The 16,946-nt window shown below is 40.2% G+C and overlaps 1 long non-coding RNA gene across 3 annotated transcripts in view; it reads right to left on the bottom strand.

Moving 5' to 3' along the window:
- Window positions 1-579: 579 nt before the first annotated feature.
- LOC112908669 (uncharacterized) overlaps window positions 580-16,946 on the bottom strand; it is a 28,341-nt gene continuing 11,974 nt past the window's right edge. For 2 of the 3 annotated variants that reach the window (XR_003232964.2, XR_012002562.1), the window contains 6 exons: window positions 16,278-16,412; window positions 16,067-16,141; window positions 11,647-11,795; window positions 2,942-3,096; window positions 1,725-1,900; window positions 580-1,529 (listed from right to left, as the gene is read on the bottom strand). This is a non-coding gene — a long non-coding RNA (uncharacterized lncRNA). Of the gene's footprint in view, window positions 1,533-1,724; window positions 1,901-2,941; window positions 3,097-11,646; window positions 11,796-16,066; window positions 16,142-16,277; window positions 16,413-16,946 lie in introns of all 3 variants that reach the window. The other variant, XR_012002559.1, reaches the window with a different exon arrangement.

The raw sequence follows: 16,946 nt of genomic DNA, 5'->3' as shown, positions 1-16,946 counted from the left end.
TAGAACAGGAAATATGAATAGCCCATAAATAAATAGGAAGTGTCTTATCTCATTACTAAGGGAAATAAACATTAAAGTCTAATGAAATATCATTTCTCACATCCCATACTGGCAAAAATTTAAAAAGTCAGGCAATGCTAGGTGTTGAATACATGAAACAACCAGAACTCTAGTATAGTGCAGGTGGGAGTATAATTTGCGTTAACCACTCTGAAAATAGTTTAAACAGAATTTTCATATAGGGTGCGTGCATATGGATATTCACACGGCCCGTGGTCATATATATATGTATATACATAGAAGGAATATACACACACCTATGACTCGCCATTCCAGTAAGTATCTACACCAGAGAATTTCTTGTGTGTGTGTACCCAGAGTCATACCAAGAAGGTTCACAATAGCTTTACTCAAAATAGCAAAACTAGAACAACACAAATGCCCATCAACAACAGATTGGATAAATTGAGATATATTCATACAATAAATAGACAATCATACAACAATAAAAGTTAATGAACTTCAGCCACGCACATCAATATGGATGAATCTGACAAACACAAGATTAAGAGAAGGGAATACATTGCTAAATAATTCATCCCCATGGTTTTATTTATATTGTATCCAAAAAAGACAAAACTAAACAGTTTTCTTATTGTAAAGACAGAATTTGGGAGTGGTTGCCTCTCGAAGGTGGAAAAGGAAGTATAATCAGGAAGAGATATCCTACTCAGGAATTGGTAAACATTACCTATAAAGGGCCAGAGAGTAAAAATTTTTGGCATTATGAGCCATATGCTTGCTCTCTGTTGCAATTACTCAAATCTACTGTTGTAGCAAGAAGACAGCATAGACAATATGTAAACAAATGGCTCTGGCTGTGTTCCAATAAAACTTTATTTACAGAAGCATGCGGTAGGCTTACTTGACCTCTAGTCCCGATCCAAAGTATTAGCAATGAATTTATGGGTGTTCAATAATTATTATTTAAAAATAAACATATATACATAATACATTTTTATATGTTCACTCTACATGCCATATTACATAGTAAAAATTCTTTTTTTTCTAATTTTTATTTATTTATGATAGTCACAGAGAGAGAGAGAGAGGCAGAGACACAGGCAGAGGGAGAAGCAGGCTCCATGCATCGGGAGCCCGACGTGGGACTCGATCCCGGGTCTCCAGGATCGCGCCCTGGGCCAAAGGCAGGCGCTAAACCGCTGCACCACCCAGGGATCCCGTAAAAATTCTTTTAAAAATAAGCTAGATGTATGTTTTTTTAAAAGCTTTTCTAAGAGACACTAGCCAAAAGCCACCATGTTGGTTTCTTAGGCAGACCTTCAGGGGTGAAAGACACCACTGCTAAGAACTACAGAAGATGGGAATCAGAGGTGCTTGGGTAGCTCAGTCGGTTGAGTGTCCAACTCTTGGTTTCAGCTCAGGTCATGATCTCTGGGTCCTGGATCCAGCTCTGCGTCAGGCTCTGCACTTAGAGGAGAATCTGCTTCTCTGCCTTTTTCTGTCCCCTGCTAAAATAAATGAATAAGTCTTAAAAAAAAAAAGGTACAGAAGATGAGAATCAAACCCCAACTTCACCCAGTGTTAGGCTTGTAGGACACTTCGATGATTGGTATTATTATTACATATTATTTCCCAGTCATCCTAAACCTTGGTGCCATTCTCCCATGGAATTCATTCATTCAGCTTCACACTTGCTTCACCTCTGTAGATGGGAAGGATCTTCCCTCTATGAAGACCAGGTCATCACCAGCACCTTAGGACACCTTTGAATGATATCTAAAGCTGGACTATTTGGGTTCACTTCATGGCTCCACCACATAATAACCACAGCCCCTTGGAGAAATTATTTAAATTCTCTGGGTCTTAGTTTCTTCATCTATAAAATAGGAATGAAAATAGTATTTATCTCAAGGTTGTAATGGGAATTAAATAAATTAACACATATTTGCTTTTACATAAAATACTTGGACAATGTAATGCTTAATGTAAATGTAAATATAAAATGTAAAATGCTTAGAACGGTGCTTGGCACACAATAAGCTATATATAAATTTTATATATAAAACTTGATTAAAAAAAACTTGATTAAGTGTACTCTATTAACACCCAAATTTTTAATATTCATTCTTGTCACTGTAGAGATTGCCTCTCTTAGAAATGGACAGTTATGTGACACAGTTCCTTCTAGTCTATTTTATGAATGGACCTTAAAAATACAATATAGCCTAGAATGATTAAGTTGAGGTTTATTTTCATGTGTTTTTCTTCTCTCTCTGCCTCCTTCCTTTCTTATTTTTCTATTATTTTTCAGTACAAGTATGATAAAAATTACCCACATCTGTTATTTATCTTTTCATCCAGGGGCAAGGCAAATGTGTATAGTTCCCTCAAGATAACAGGAACCATATGGACCTGTGGAATTATATGTATTATCAGTTTACAAATTCTAACTTTTCCGAAGATTGTCCACAAGCAGCTCAGGATTCTTTGGTGCAAGAGTTTGCACTGCAATGTTTATGTTCAGCAAACATATTGGTGTAAAGCATGCCTCCAGCTGGTGCCTCTTTAGAGGGAAGGAGCTTAAAGTAGTTCCCAGTGGTTCTCAAACTTTGCTGTGTGTTAGAATTGCTTTGAGGACCTTTAAAAATCCCTATTATCACACCACACCCCATATCAATTAAATTAGAATGTGTTGGGCAGAACCAATGGCATTAGTTTTTTTCTTTTTCTTTCTTTCTTTCTTTCTTTCTTTCTTTCTTTCTTTCTTTCATTTGCTTGCTTGCTTTCCTTCTTTCTTTCAATTTTCAAGGCGATTCAAATGTGTGGATAGGTTTTAAGAACCAGCAAGAGCTTGGAATGGGTAGGGTGGGGACTAATTTGGCCACCATAAGGGAAATGCTAAAAGGCCAAAACATACCTTCACTTGGAGCCATTTTTTGCCATTAGATGATGCACATGTTTGGATAAAAATTTCTTCCTACTCAAATTGCAATTCACAGCCCTCTCTCAAGAATCTCTTTCTCAAAAACAGCAAGCACTGATCTGACTGGGTCCAAGGGATTTAATCTTTCTCTATTAAAAAGAGAGAGAGAAAAGAGAGAGAGAGAGAGAGGAGGGAAAGAGAGAGAGAAGAAACTCAATCCATTCGTTCAATTTTCAAGTCAATTGCTATTCATTCAACAAGTTACATCCTGAGCTTAACACAAGCTCTGTGTCTCTTACCCTTAATCACATACAGTTGGCCTTCAAACAGAGATCAGAAGGTGACATACAAGGTATGTTCAGGCACCAGCTGGCTCCAATTCAGTGTCTTGGAAAGAGCTGTGCTGAACAGTGGGTCACTTTTCAGAGGATGGCCCACTGGTCGCCGCTCGGAAGACAATTTGCTTTGATCTTAAAGGGCATTTTCACTCTCATGAAAACCTCTGGACCCCATAGCCCCCTACAATGGTCTCAGTGTCTGGAGAATCTTTTCCTGAGTTGTCTTCTTGTTGCAGAGAAACAATGAGACACTTGAATTTACTATGAAGAGCTGTGCTGCCATTAAGGGTTAGATCTCATGGTGGTTTAGGTTTGTTTTTCTGTTTTGTTTTGTTTTGTTTTGTTTTTAATAGAAATGGTGTTTCAAACAATAGCTTCCCTTTGATATGTAAAGTTGGCTTGCTGCACAGAATCAGCTCCTGATTGGTTCAGGTAAGTGATTTCAGTGATTGCAGATTATCTGTAAAATGACAGACTATGCTTTGAAATAATATAATCTCTGAAGCTATGTCTAGTTAATTTTGGGCAGCTAGAATTTGCTTCATGTAGCATTGCTGAAGTCAGACAAAAGTTCAAGTACCCATTTCACAACTTATCTTATTGTTTCTGGGCCTCAATTCCCACACTTTCAAAAAAGAGCTTATTATACTTGCTCCCTAAGTCTGGAGTCAAGTCGTTAGACGCGTGGGTCTTAGAATGAGGCAGCACCGTCTCAACCCTAAGCCCCAGCAGACTTGGCTGTGTCACTTTGAATAAGTTACATAACATCCCCATGCCTCATCTCCTTCGTTTTCTTACTTTTCCTCCACCGGGAAATCCTAGGAATCTGCCAAATGGAATAAGTAATTAATTATACATAATATAACTAAGTAGAGCCCCATCCTCTGCCCACACCGTGGCTGTCAGGGGACTTTATGTGAGAGGTCACAGGTGCCTCCAGAGTGTCACTATAGAATATTACATTTTTACCTTGCATATTATAACTAAATAATCCATATCTAGGTGGAGGAAATGTAAGAAAATAATTTTGGGATCTAAGTGAAATGTGTGGAATGTATACACTTACCTATCCCTCTCTTCAACTATCCTTAGCACTGCCAGAGGAATGCAAAAATAGAGAAAAACATGTGTGCAAGAAACAGCTGAAGAATGTCACAGAGAATAGAAATTTAAGGGCCTGGCTATTAGATTTTATCTAATAATATTAGACTCTAATGTGAAGCCAGATTTTGAAACTGTTCTTCCAGAGCAAAATTTGGGGAGTTTTGAAGATAAAAAATTATATCCTAAGCAAACCCAGGAATAAGTGAGGTGATTAAGACTCTTATAGGCAAAATTTAAGGGAAAGCCAGAAAACTTAGTAATCAAGAGAAACAACATTTTTAGTGTAAAATAATAATAATTATTATTATTATTATATATTATATATTATAATAATATAATATATATAATAATACAATAAGTGCTCATCTACATTCACAAATGTCACAAAAGTGATGCAGGAAAATGGAGGGATCCAATATTCCACTTGTGTGACTCACCTCACCCTAATCTTAGCCACCATAAATCTTGTCTTTATTTAAAATTTTGATATTTTGTACAGCATAGATTTTTGCATTTATGTTGAGTTTTTTAAATAGTGCATTAAAATATTATGTCCTTGGGGCACCTGGATGGTTCAGTCATTTGTACGGCTGACTCTTGGTTTCAGCTCAGTCATGATCTTGTGGTTGTGAGATGGAGCCGTGTGTCGGGCTCCATGCTGTGCATAGAGTCTGCTTCAGATTTTCTCTCTCTCTCTCCCTCCAGCTCTCTCTCTCTCAAATAAATAAATAAAATCTTTAAAAAAATATATTATGTTGGGGCCCCTGGGTGGCTCAGTCAGTGAAGCAACTGCCTTTGGCTCAGGTCATAATCTCAAGGTCCTGGGATCGAGCCCCACAGCAGGCTCCTGGCTCAGTGAGGAGTCTACTTCTCCCTCTGACCTTCCTTCCCCCATCGCTCATTCTCTCTCTCTCTCTCTCTCTCTCTCTCTCTCTCCCTGACTGAAGTAAATAAAGTCTTTTCAAAAAATAAAAAATATGTTATGTTTACTGAGTTGTTTTGTTCTCTTGTGCCAGAGTAGTAGGGAAAAGTATACCCACTCCCATTTTCCTGCATGTCCTAGTTTTGTGCCTAACCAAACAATCATATATAAGTGAGAGCAACTGAAAGTCATCCTCAGGAATGCAAGTTCCCAGAAAGAATTTCATAGATATACACTTCAAAAATTGCCCAAAGAAATATTGCAACATATTCAAGTATGAATAAGAAGTAGTATTTCCTTCAAATACTAATGAAAAATGAAACTTAAAAATATACAAATTAGATAATTATAGTTGATGTAGTATGAAGCACAATGCAAATATAAACACTGAGTCTTGGAATAGATAATGTTAAAAAATTAATAATCTGTATTCAAAATCCTGAATAAAACCAGTAAAAATTAAGAATAGGAAGTTCGGGGAGGGGGGGGGAAGCATATCAAATTTATTATCTTTCAGAGAGGGAATAAAGAAATAGTATTTTGATCTTTATAATTTTTTTAAGGTGACATCCACAGAATATAAAATTCACCATTTTAAGGTGAACAAGACAGTGACATTTAGTATCTTCACCACCCAGTTCTAAAACATTTGCATGCCCCAAAAGGAAACCCCATAGCCATTAAGTAGCTGCTACCCATCCTCTTTACACTCAGGCCCTGGAAACCAACAACCTGCATTCTTTCAATGGATTTAACCTATTCTGGGCATTTCACTTAAGTGGAATCATACCATCCTTTTGTGTTTGGCTTCTTGCACATAATGATTTTATCCAGGTTGTAACATGGATCATGACATCATTCTTTTCTATGACTAATAGTCCACCAAATGTATATACCCCATTTTGTTCATCCATTTGTGCATTGCTGGACATTTGGGCTGTTTCCATATTTTGGCTATTGTGAGTAGTGTTGCTATGAAGATGCGTGTATATGGGATTTGTTTGAGCATCTGTTTTCAAACTCTTAGAATACATAGGGATAAACCTTCATGATCTTGGATTCAGAAATGGAATCTCAGATGTGATACCAAAAGCACAAGCAACAGAAGAGAAAAAATGGATAAGCTGAACTTAATTAAAATTTAAAAATTTGTGCTACAAATGATAGCATCAAAAAATTTAAAAGAGAATTTACAGAATGGAGAAAATATTTGCAAATCCAGGTACAAGCGTCTTGTGTCTAGAATATATAAAGAACTATGATTCAACAACCAAACACAACCCAATTTTAAAAACAGGCAAAGAGCTTGAACACATGTGTCTTTAAAAAAAGATATACAAAAGGCCAAGGAGCACATGAAAAGATTCTCAACATCATTAGTTATTAAAGAAATGCAAATTAAAACCACAATGATGTACTACTTCACATCCACTACTTCACAATGATAGCTAGAATTAAAAAAAAAAGACATGGAAATAACAAGTGTTGGCAAGTTGTGGAGAAACTATAATCTTTATAAATTTCTGGTAGGAATGTGAAATGACTCCACTACTGTGGAAAACTGCCATATGTTTCGGTAATCCCACTGCTGGGTGTATACCCAAAAGAATAAAGAGCAAATGCTCTTTATAATTTTGATCATTAACATATTATAGTATATCTTTTGGTAAAAGGTAATAGGTAATAGAATAAACACACGGAATTTTAGAAAAGGAAATTTAGCAAAGCACATAAAACAGGGGAAAGAAACAAAAGAGTGAAGTGACATGACAGGCATCTCTTTTAAAAAATGAATGTAAATAGATTAAACACCCCATTAAAAATAAATAAACAAAAATATCAGAGTGGCTCAACCAACACACTTCAACAGTATGTTTGTTTATTCTTATAAAAGATGCATTGAAAACAAAATGATTTATAAATTAACAATAAAAGGATGGGCAAAAAGTTTTTAGACAAAGATATTTTATTTTTGTTTTCTTAAGCTACCCAATGGACTCTAGATCACTTGCTGAACTCTCAACTACTGAATAGGCAATTTGGGGAATTTTAAAATGAAAAAAAGCAGAAATAGCCTCTCAATGCTATGTCTATTAGATGTCCCCAAACCTGGGTCAACTAAAAAACTTCTGACAGTTACTCTGTGGAATATTGCAAACATTGCTCAAGTCAAGGTTTATGCAGATAACACAGAATCAGATATAATGAAAAGAATTATATAATCTTGGATATTTGATTGGGAAAACTGCCTTACAGGTGGTCGAGAAAGGATCTGTTTCTTACACGATTTGGCCTCATCCATTCATTCAGCCAGTGAGTGCCTTCTTGATGCAGGTCACTGTGCTAAACTCTAGGAATTCAGCGGTGAAGAGACATTGAATTCAGACAAGATCTGGCTTTCTGGTTAAAGAAAATATGTAATAAACAAAGAAATAGAATAAAGAGTTTTAGATAATAATAATTGCTACTAAGAAAATAAACTAGAATAATGGATTGGAAAGTTCCTGGGTGGGGGCCACTTAGCTCTGGTGGTAAGGAAAAGCATCATGGAAGAGCCAGCTTTTTAGCTGAGCTCTGAATATAAGACAGAGACAGCCTTAATATGACAATATTAAGAGATATATTAGGAGGGATGCCTGAATGGCTCAGCTGGTTAAGCATCTGCCTTCAGCTCTGGTCATGATTCCAGGATCCTGGGATGGAGCCCCATATCAGGCTCCCTGCTCAGGAGAGAGCCTGCTTCTCCCTCTCTCTCTGCTGCTCCCCCTGCTTGTACTCTCTTGCTCTCTCTATTAAAGAAATAAAGTCTTTAAGGAAGAGAGAGATTAAGAGAAATGAAAAAAAATCATCCAAGTCAGGGGGAACAGCAGTAGGTGCAAAGGTCCTAAGACTGAAAGAGCTGGCTGAAATAGGGAAACAGCTAGTGTTTCTCTACCACACTCAGCCTTTCCAACCAACAAAAATCCAACTGCTCCTTTCTTCCCATACAAAGAACAAATTTACCCTTTCTCTAATGGAGATATCCAAATGCCCCACTCATTCACTGCATGCAACTCAACATCCGTGATCTCTGGGTGATGTGTAATTCTCTCCAACAGATCTAGTCTTGGTTCCTTATTCTATAAACTAGATGCCAAAACATTAGCTCCCCCAACTAAGCACACTGTCATAAAATGCAACGGTGGGGCAGAGGCAGGACAACCATTACACAAAGTCAGAACAGAAAAACCTCGGAAGCACACAGCCATGCTGGTCCATACCAACGATGGGATCTTGCTGGATGGACATTAGAAAAGCAGATACCGTGTTCTGACAGTGATTCTGCCCTTGGAAGGAGCTCTCTTGTCGGTTTGTCTCTCCACTCCAAGTTCTACCTTGTAAACCTCTCTCCATGGCTGCTTCTGAACTGCAGGAAGCAGAGACTAATCTCCTGGAGAACGGTAACATTTTCAGTAGCTTCTTACTGCTACAAGTTTAGAGGCCCAAGACTGTTCTTTGGCTTCACCAGGGCTCCTGAGTTTTTTGGCAATATGATTTCCAAGTTATCTGCTGTCGTGCAGATAGACACTTTCCTCGACATGATTCTTTTTATCTGCCAGCCTCCTCTCTCAATCTCCTGTAAGGCCTTCTGAAAAGACTTGGCTTACATGGACAGTAACACCCTTAACATAATTTTCATTGCAAGTCTTTCATCCTCACTGAGCTTCTGTTGTAGGAGGGCCTTTTGGTCTTATTTCCTGCTCTTTGTGGAGTCCAAAAGCGAAAGGTCTCTAAGCCTGCAAGACCTTTAACTGCTAATTGCAAATCCGCCAATTCTTTCCTCAGTTCACCTCTCTCTTTTCTAATCTTTGTGTGAACAGCAACTGTAACAGGAGGTAACAATACCATAACACGCTTTCCAAAATGTTGTTTTCCATAGGCTCAGAAGGCTGTGATCTGCCTTCTAAGTTATCACAAGCAACAATTTTACCAAAAGTTTTGTTACTGCCTAAGCTGGGCCTCCATCTGTCCAGCCTGCTTCATTTACTTCTCCTCCAACTATTTTTTGGCCAAGTCAACATCATCTATTTCAAGGTTGTATTTCCATTCACCACACAGTTTCTGTATTAGTTATAGCAGGCTAGGTGGCCACAGGAAGAAGCTAGAAGAAGAAGGTGGTCTACCCCAGAATTTGCAGTGGACATGATATGACATGGTCCAGGTAAAACTGAGAGGAAGAACTGTAGGACAAGCTAATGCCTTGGATACTGAAGAACAAGGGAAATAGGTCAAGAACCTCCTGGGTTCGGGGTCTGCATGACGGGAGGAGCAGTGGTCTCATTTGCTGAAATGGAAACATCTGACATGAGTCAGATTTGACTCATGAGTGAGATATGGAAGATCAAAAGGACCCACCCGAACAAATATTTATGAGAAGAATATCTGAAGAAAGATGGAAAGAAGGAGGAAGGGAAAGAAGGAGGAGGGGAGGGAAGGGAAGGATAGGACAGGGGAGGGAAGGACCGGGGCACGGGGGGAGGGGAAGAAAGGAAGGAAAAACTGAAGGACGGAAGGAAGGGAGAGAAACAATATGTGCACAGACCTCAGGAATAAAAGAACTTGGCTTATTCCTGGAACAGAAAGGAGGTCAGCTTGGCTAGTCAAGAGTTAGTGTTTTTGTCTTTGTTTTATAGCCACTGAGAAAAAAAATGTATTTGGCATCATTAAAACCCTAAAAACTAATTGAGGTGCATGTATGAAAAAATAGTTGTGAAATATTATCAGTTTTAAAACTGGCTGAAATTACTTGATAACATAAAAACATGTGGCTGTGAGGTTAATGGCTTTAAATTATTTTCTGAGGAATCAGTTCTAAATCATTTGGGGTCTATTTTATCAGGGCCTCAAGTAAGATAAGCATATAAATTGTATATGCTTTTTAGAAGGATGAAAAAGTCTTAACTTCAAGTCCTCATCTACCAGAAACAGAATCTTCACTAGGTAATTAAATTCTTCAAGTAATTAAAAATGGATCATGTTAAAATTTTATATTGAATCTAAAAGCCAGCAAAAGCTTTATTTATTTTACCTCTTAATATTTCATGGTGTTGGCCAGAATTTAGCCGAGTCGAAGTACTAAATTGCTGAAATTATATGGCAAAATCCTATAGAACAAGTGGAATGCTAAAAACTATACCACTGGGCCTCAAGCCATTGAACAAGTCAGGGGGGCTGATGTGGTTGGCATGAATCATGGCCACCAAATCTCTGTGTCACATCTGCTCTGTGAGTACAGACACTGCCCAAGTAGGTTTCTACCCTACTGAATTGTTTTTGGCACGAACACCCACTTTCATATGCTAAATAAATATGTTTAGATTTTTCCCCTTCCCTTTGAATGTAATGTTCCTCTGGTCTAATGTAGACAATTGCCGTATTTTGTATTCATAGAAAACCTTTTATTCGTGAGATTTCAAGTACTTGGGCAGAACAAACAACTCTAATCATTTCCCCAGGTCCCTAAAGTCCCAACTGCATGGGACCTTGCAGTTTTCCCAGGGCAGCATGGGGCCAATGTAGATACCATCCAACTACCATCCTTTTTTTTTCTTTACTTTTTTCATCTTGGAAAACTTGCTAAAGAACTGTGCACCACACATTTTCTTCCAAGAAGTCTTTTCCATTAAGGTGAGTGTCCATGGAGGGCCACCTCCTCTTTGAAGCCTTTCCATACCCTTCCTTCCTCCCCACTCAGCACTGCTACCCAGCACCCCCAGCAGAATTAACTACTTTCTTCCTTCCTCCTTTTTTCAGTATTAAAATAGAGAGATGAGGACCAAGCACTCATTCAGCAATTCCAGAATGTTCCTAACACTACCTTCAAGCTCCTTTGAGCCATCCCTCCCACCATCTTCGGCACACTGGCTTCATACTTGTGACTGTCACCTCATGGGTTTGAGACGGCTGCCAATTCTGCAGACATCGTGTCCACCACCAGCAGCCCAAGTGGGAAGCAACGGACAAACACCTCTCTCCTCCTGAGGCTCTCAGACTTCTTTCCTGTCTCTTTGTCCAGAAGTGTTTTTTATGCTTACCCTAGAGCACTCACTGGTGAATGAGAACGGGATCTTACTGTGATCTTAAGTCAGTCATGTCCATTGGACATAGTTCTTCCTTGAGATGGAGAGATCTCTGCTAGTTATTGGAAGTCAAAATGTAGCTCCTATTTATAGAGAAGGAAGTACTAAATGGCTATTTGGTTAGAAAGCAACCACATCTCAGTTAATTACTAACAAGTTGTAGCTGGTAAGAATGAATGAATGAATGAATGAATGAATGAATGAATGAATAAATACCCAGAGAAGTTAATCAACATCTTCAGGATTACACAAATCATGAGTGGTATGCAGGATTTCAGTCTTCAACACCACTGCAGAATTAAGGAATCCTTCAAATATCTGAAGCTTGCAAAAAAGGAGAGACACCCCTTAGGATCAGGGCATTCCTGAGAAAGCAAAGGAGGAGAAGAGTGAGGAGGAAAAGTACTTTTTTAGATGCCTGCTATACGCCAGGCACCGTATCGCTTACATCGTCTCAACAAAGGCTTAGAGCCACTGGTTTTACAAAGAAGATCTCAGAGAGGTTAGGTAATTAGCTCAAGGTCACACAGTACTTCCATGTGGTACAGTAATTTGAAACAGGCATCCTAATCCCTTAGCCCATGACCTTTCCAGGTTGTGCCCTGTCTTTCTGTGTAAACACACAAAATAGGATATCTGGAATAAAAATGCACAGTACGATCTAGAAGGTCTGAAATCAGGCAAAAGTTTGCTGGGAGAAGCAGGGAAAGAATAGGTGGTTGCCTGAGAATTCCTTCCTCCCTCTCGTTGCTTGGTCTCAGGTCTTCGGACTGCACTGACTGTCCTCATGCCCACTGAACTGGTGCCCCAGAAACAACCCTGACTCTCATAGTTTTCCATTAACCTAGCACCATCCAAATTTTACCTATTTAAAAAGAGCTACATGTTTTCAGCTATGTGAACCACTTGGTGGCTGTGGGCGGACTGGGGCCGGGAGGGTGACCCAAGTCACCTAAATCATACGGTAACCCTTGCCTTCTAGCACGAGAGCCTGCCTCCGAGATGTTCTCTGGGTTAGAAAGTGGAGATGAATTTTGAGCTGAGGCACGTTGATCATTATTTCTGCAGAGCTCTCACTGTCAGCAATTCTCTGAGTGGGAATGCTCTGAAACTAGGGATAATGCAAGTGATAAGAGGTTCAAGAGAACACACGGCAAAGTGTCTTTGGAGGAGTTTTATTGGGGTTAAGACAGGGGAAGTCTTCCACGTCCCAAGGCTTTGTAGCTGTCTTAAGGTTCAGGGGCAGGTAGCCTTGGTGCCAGCGTTGCCACTTGCTGGGTCAACATTATCAAGCTGTTCATTTCCCTGAGTTTCTTATTTGTCTAAACAAGGTTGACAAAACGGACTTCTCAAGCATCGGTGGGCACAAAGAGAGGCAAACTCAGCACCTCGCCTGGCACCCAGCAGGTGCACACTGTGGTCCCTTCCCTGGGCTCCCTTCTGAACTGGCACATCCCCCCCACCCTTAGTCCAGGGGTAAAAAGCCAACCTGCTCCAAGGCCAGGCATCTGATGCCCAGCCTCATGGTGCAGAAAAGCAAGGAAAATGGAAGGCCCCTTTAACATTTGGTAGTCATCAGAGACGAGCCCCCAGTGTCATAGGTCAGATTCTGACATTAGCGCTAAGGAAAGCCAGTTGCCTAGAAGTGGAAAAACCGTCTGGCAATTAAGAAAATTTATAGATATTTCTCAAAACTTCTTGGGGCCTAGGTTGGGAGAGAGGAGAGGACAGGGGAGTAGTGTGTATTTTATGAAAAGCTCATATAAACCCAGATCCAATTAGAATCACTGCTCAGAGTTCTGAAAAGGCCAGGAGACAAAGGCTGGAGAAATGTTGTGGGAGATGTTTCCAGTTGGGACAGCAGGCCTGATGCTCTCTGGGTGTTTTTTTTTTTCCTTCCCCCCTCTGTCTGCTCAGCCTAGCCCTTGGGGTCAGAGGGAGGCTCATCCTCCCCTCCTTTGTTTTTATCTACAGGTTCCAAAGGAGAGATTTGAGGGATTTTTTTTTTTTTTCAGAAATGTAGGTAGTTTCTCTCTCTAATCTAGATAGCAGATGTTTTTGACTCAGCCTTGGAAGAAAATGCCCTTTCTAAAATATCTATCTATTTATATTTTTCTCTCTTCTTTCTTTCTCTTTAAAATTTTGCACAATTTAAATATATTTTATCCAGGGAATATTTCTGTTTGGGGTTTCACTTTGGTTTCATTTTTCCTTCTTTGCATAGATTTCCAATTTAATAGAGAATGGCTGGATAACGTTTTGGCACAAATAGTAAAAAAAAAAAAAAAAAAAAAAAAAAAAAGGAAGTTCTTTTCCAGAACCAAATTGTTTGCACTCTTTGTCTTGATGGTGCCACCTGACCCCCCTGGGAAGGGTTGGATTTCTCCACATCCATCACACCCACAGAGGCCGTGTCAGGAGCCCAGCCGGGCCTCTCCCTGCCCATCTATAGCTGATTATTCACTACATTGTGTGCCGAAGACCAGAGCCTGTGACGGAAAAGGTGCATTCCTGTCAAGCCGCTCAGGACACTAACCCTTTTGTGAGCCGACTCTTTTCTCTTGTTCCCAATCTGTGACCTTCCATCACTGTTCAGAGCCATTTCAAGTGTGAGCTTGTAAGGTATCACTTTTCCAAAAATTTTGGCCCATAACCATCGGCATTCAGATATGAGTAAAAAGATATGTTGGTAATAAAGCCAAACATAACAATTAACGCATTAGGATTCCGAAATGCATTTTGCAATACCAGATCAGGTTGCAGCTGATGTCAGAGCCTACATGTTGTTAATCTAATAAAAGTGCACAGGGATTTCTCCAAACTTTGGCCCTGCATACATGAAAATGCTAGTGGACCGTTTGACATTTTGCTTGAAACTACCATCTTGAAAGTGCTCTAGCTTGATTTATATCCCTTTGAAAATTCTCTCCTCTGCTGAAGTCCACTTTAGATAAGACCTTAAGGGGACAAAGGTTTAGCTGATCAAAATCAGCTCTGCGTAGGCTTGGAAATTCCCCACAAGCACCGATGCCAGTAGTTTTTGGTACTGTTCGCACTAAAAATTTGGAAAAAATGGAGGGATGAGCCAAAATGATTTCATCTCTGAGATTTTCAATTTTTCTTCTGAAATGAAGAAAGCAGTCTGTGCTATCACACATGAGGAAAGTATTAAGCTGGTTAGATTCCCCTTAATGCCTTTGCCTAATTAAGCTGGTTCAGAAATGTGTGTCATATACAAGCAGGGTACAGGGGGTCACACACTCAATGCCAGAAGGACCACATAATAGGGTCACATGGAAAGAGTGTGAGACAGTAGAGTGGTGGCAGTGGAGACAACCAGAGTGAGCATGCTCGGTCTAAAAGGTCAGCCACTGGAACACTCAGCGTTTGAGGGTCTGCCTTCTGCTCAGGTTGTGACCTTGGGGTCCTCGGATCGAGTCCTGCATTGGGCTCACTCCAGGGAGCCTGCTTCTCCCTCTGCCTGTGTCTCTGTCTCTTTCTCTGTGTCTCATGAATTACTAAATAAAATCTTAAAAAAATAAAAAATAAATAAAAGGTCAGCTACTACTCCATCCCCCTCTCCCCAGGGATGCAAATCTGGCAACATTTTCAGATATTTTTTCCAAAAAATGTCGGAAATCCTGACGCCTAAGTGGAATCTCTAAATACTTGCAATTAATTCAAATTTTCCAAAAGACTTCTATGTACATAAGAGTCTGACTGCTGAATTCAGCCCTTAGGATCTCCATTTTTAACCTCTGCAATAGACTAGGACTTGGAAATTTGTCTCTAATGGAACAATTTGGGGCTCTAGGGGGAGGAAGTTACAGTGACCTTTTCTCTGTGACATCCCGGAGAGTCTGTCACTCGATCCTACTGCGTTTAGAAAGATCCAAGCAGAGGGCCGCTTACCCACGCAGCCAGCACACCTTGGGGATTGACTCAATCTCACAGCTCTTCTATTACGCATGGATGCTGTGACAAATTACCTCAAATGTAGCAGCTGAAAACAACACAAATGTGTTACCTCACAATTCTGTAGGTTAGAAGCCTGGCACCACTCTCGCTGAGCTAAAATCAAAATGTGGACAGCACTGTGTTCTTTTCTGGAGATTCCAAAGAGAGGGTTTCCCTGCCTTTCCCAGCTTTTGCTTGACTCCTGCCCTTTCCTCCATCTTCAAAGTCAGCGATGGTGGGGGAAGTCCTTCTCCCGGGCACCACTCTGAGCATGCTTCTCTCCTCACATCTCCTCTGACTGTCTCTGCCTTCCCTCCTGCTTTCGTGGGTCCTTCTGAGCACGGTAGGCCCACTGGGATAAGTTCCCTGTTGGTAGATCAGCTGATTAGCAACCCAAATGCCAACTCACCATATAGCCTCTCGTATGTCATCGCTTCCAGGATTAGGACAGGGACATCTTTGGGGAGCCTACCTACCTTTGGATCTTGACTACCACACAGAGGACATTCCATAGCTGTCCAGATGGGAGAAGCTGAGGTCGAAGCTCCAGAATAGGGTGGGGGATCCACAGGCTGTTAGTGTAAAGGAATCTACTTTCCACTGATGCTTGGGGTTTCCCTCACCACCGCCACCCATGAATGATAGCAAATCCCTGGTGACTATGGATCTGCTTATTTACCTAGTCTGAGGGTTATTCGAGCCAGTGCTTCTGGTCATCATTCCTTCTCTTGAGCTTCGGGACCACTCGTTGCTTCTAGAGGACCCAAACCAGAGAGCAAGCAGCAGTGAATGGTGCAAGGATGCCACCAAAGGAGAGACATAGCACTGTGGCTCTCCATGTCTGCTTCAAATGCCAGGTTTTCCTGAATGTGTGCAATGGCCTTACTCACCTTTCACAAGTTCTGTATCTCATGGGGGGCATTTCAGTATAAAAATTGCAAAAAGTTTTCTTCAACTGCATTTCTCTTCCCTAATCTTCTGAGGCTCACACTTGTTCTCACCAGTTAGCCACTCACTTTGTTCCTCTTCATGAAAACAAAACAAAACAGAAAACAAAAACGTAGTTAGCAAATGCCATTTCCTGTCTACCCACTTAAAATCCCTGCAACCAAGGACGTAGCTTTCTCGATTTCTCTCTTTCTCTTTACTAAACTTTTATTGAATGGCTTCACTGTAGAATTGTGGATTAAGATAGTTTCCAGAGTGAATAAAATGTACACTGTTCCTTATTCCTTTACCAGGTGCACAACTGAGGAAGAATGACAAAGGAGAAAGAATGACTGGGTGTGGTGAATGGAGAATGCGCCATGGAGGCTACAAAGGGCACTAATTAGCTTCAGACGTTGCTTTCAAAATCTGTTTTTCTGCCTTTAAATCCCATTTCAGTGCTGTGATTGAAATGGTGAATATTTTGAACTAGATGGCCAAAGTTAAAATCAGGCTTGGAGGTCACAGTGCCAGAGGTGAGGACAAGGGGATGATGGAGGATGGGGAGCCCTTAGACTTTATCCCATCTTGCACAAATATTAACTAATGCCTTGCTGAAAAACAAAATCTGA

This window comes from Vulpes vulpes, chromosome 1 (assembly GCF_048418805.1).
Source record: "Vulpes vulpes isolate BD-2025 chromosome 1, VulVul3, whole genome shotgun sequence".
Lineage (NCBI taxonomy): Eukaryota > Metazoa > Chordata > Mammalia > Carnivora > Canidae > Vulpes > Vulpes vulpes.
This window is presented reverse-complemented; position numbering and strand designations above follow the sequence as displayed.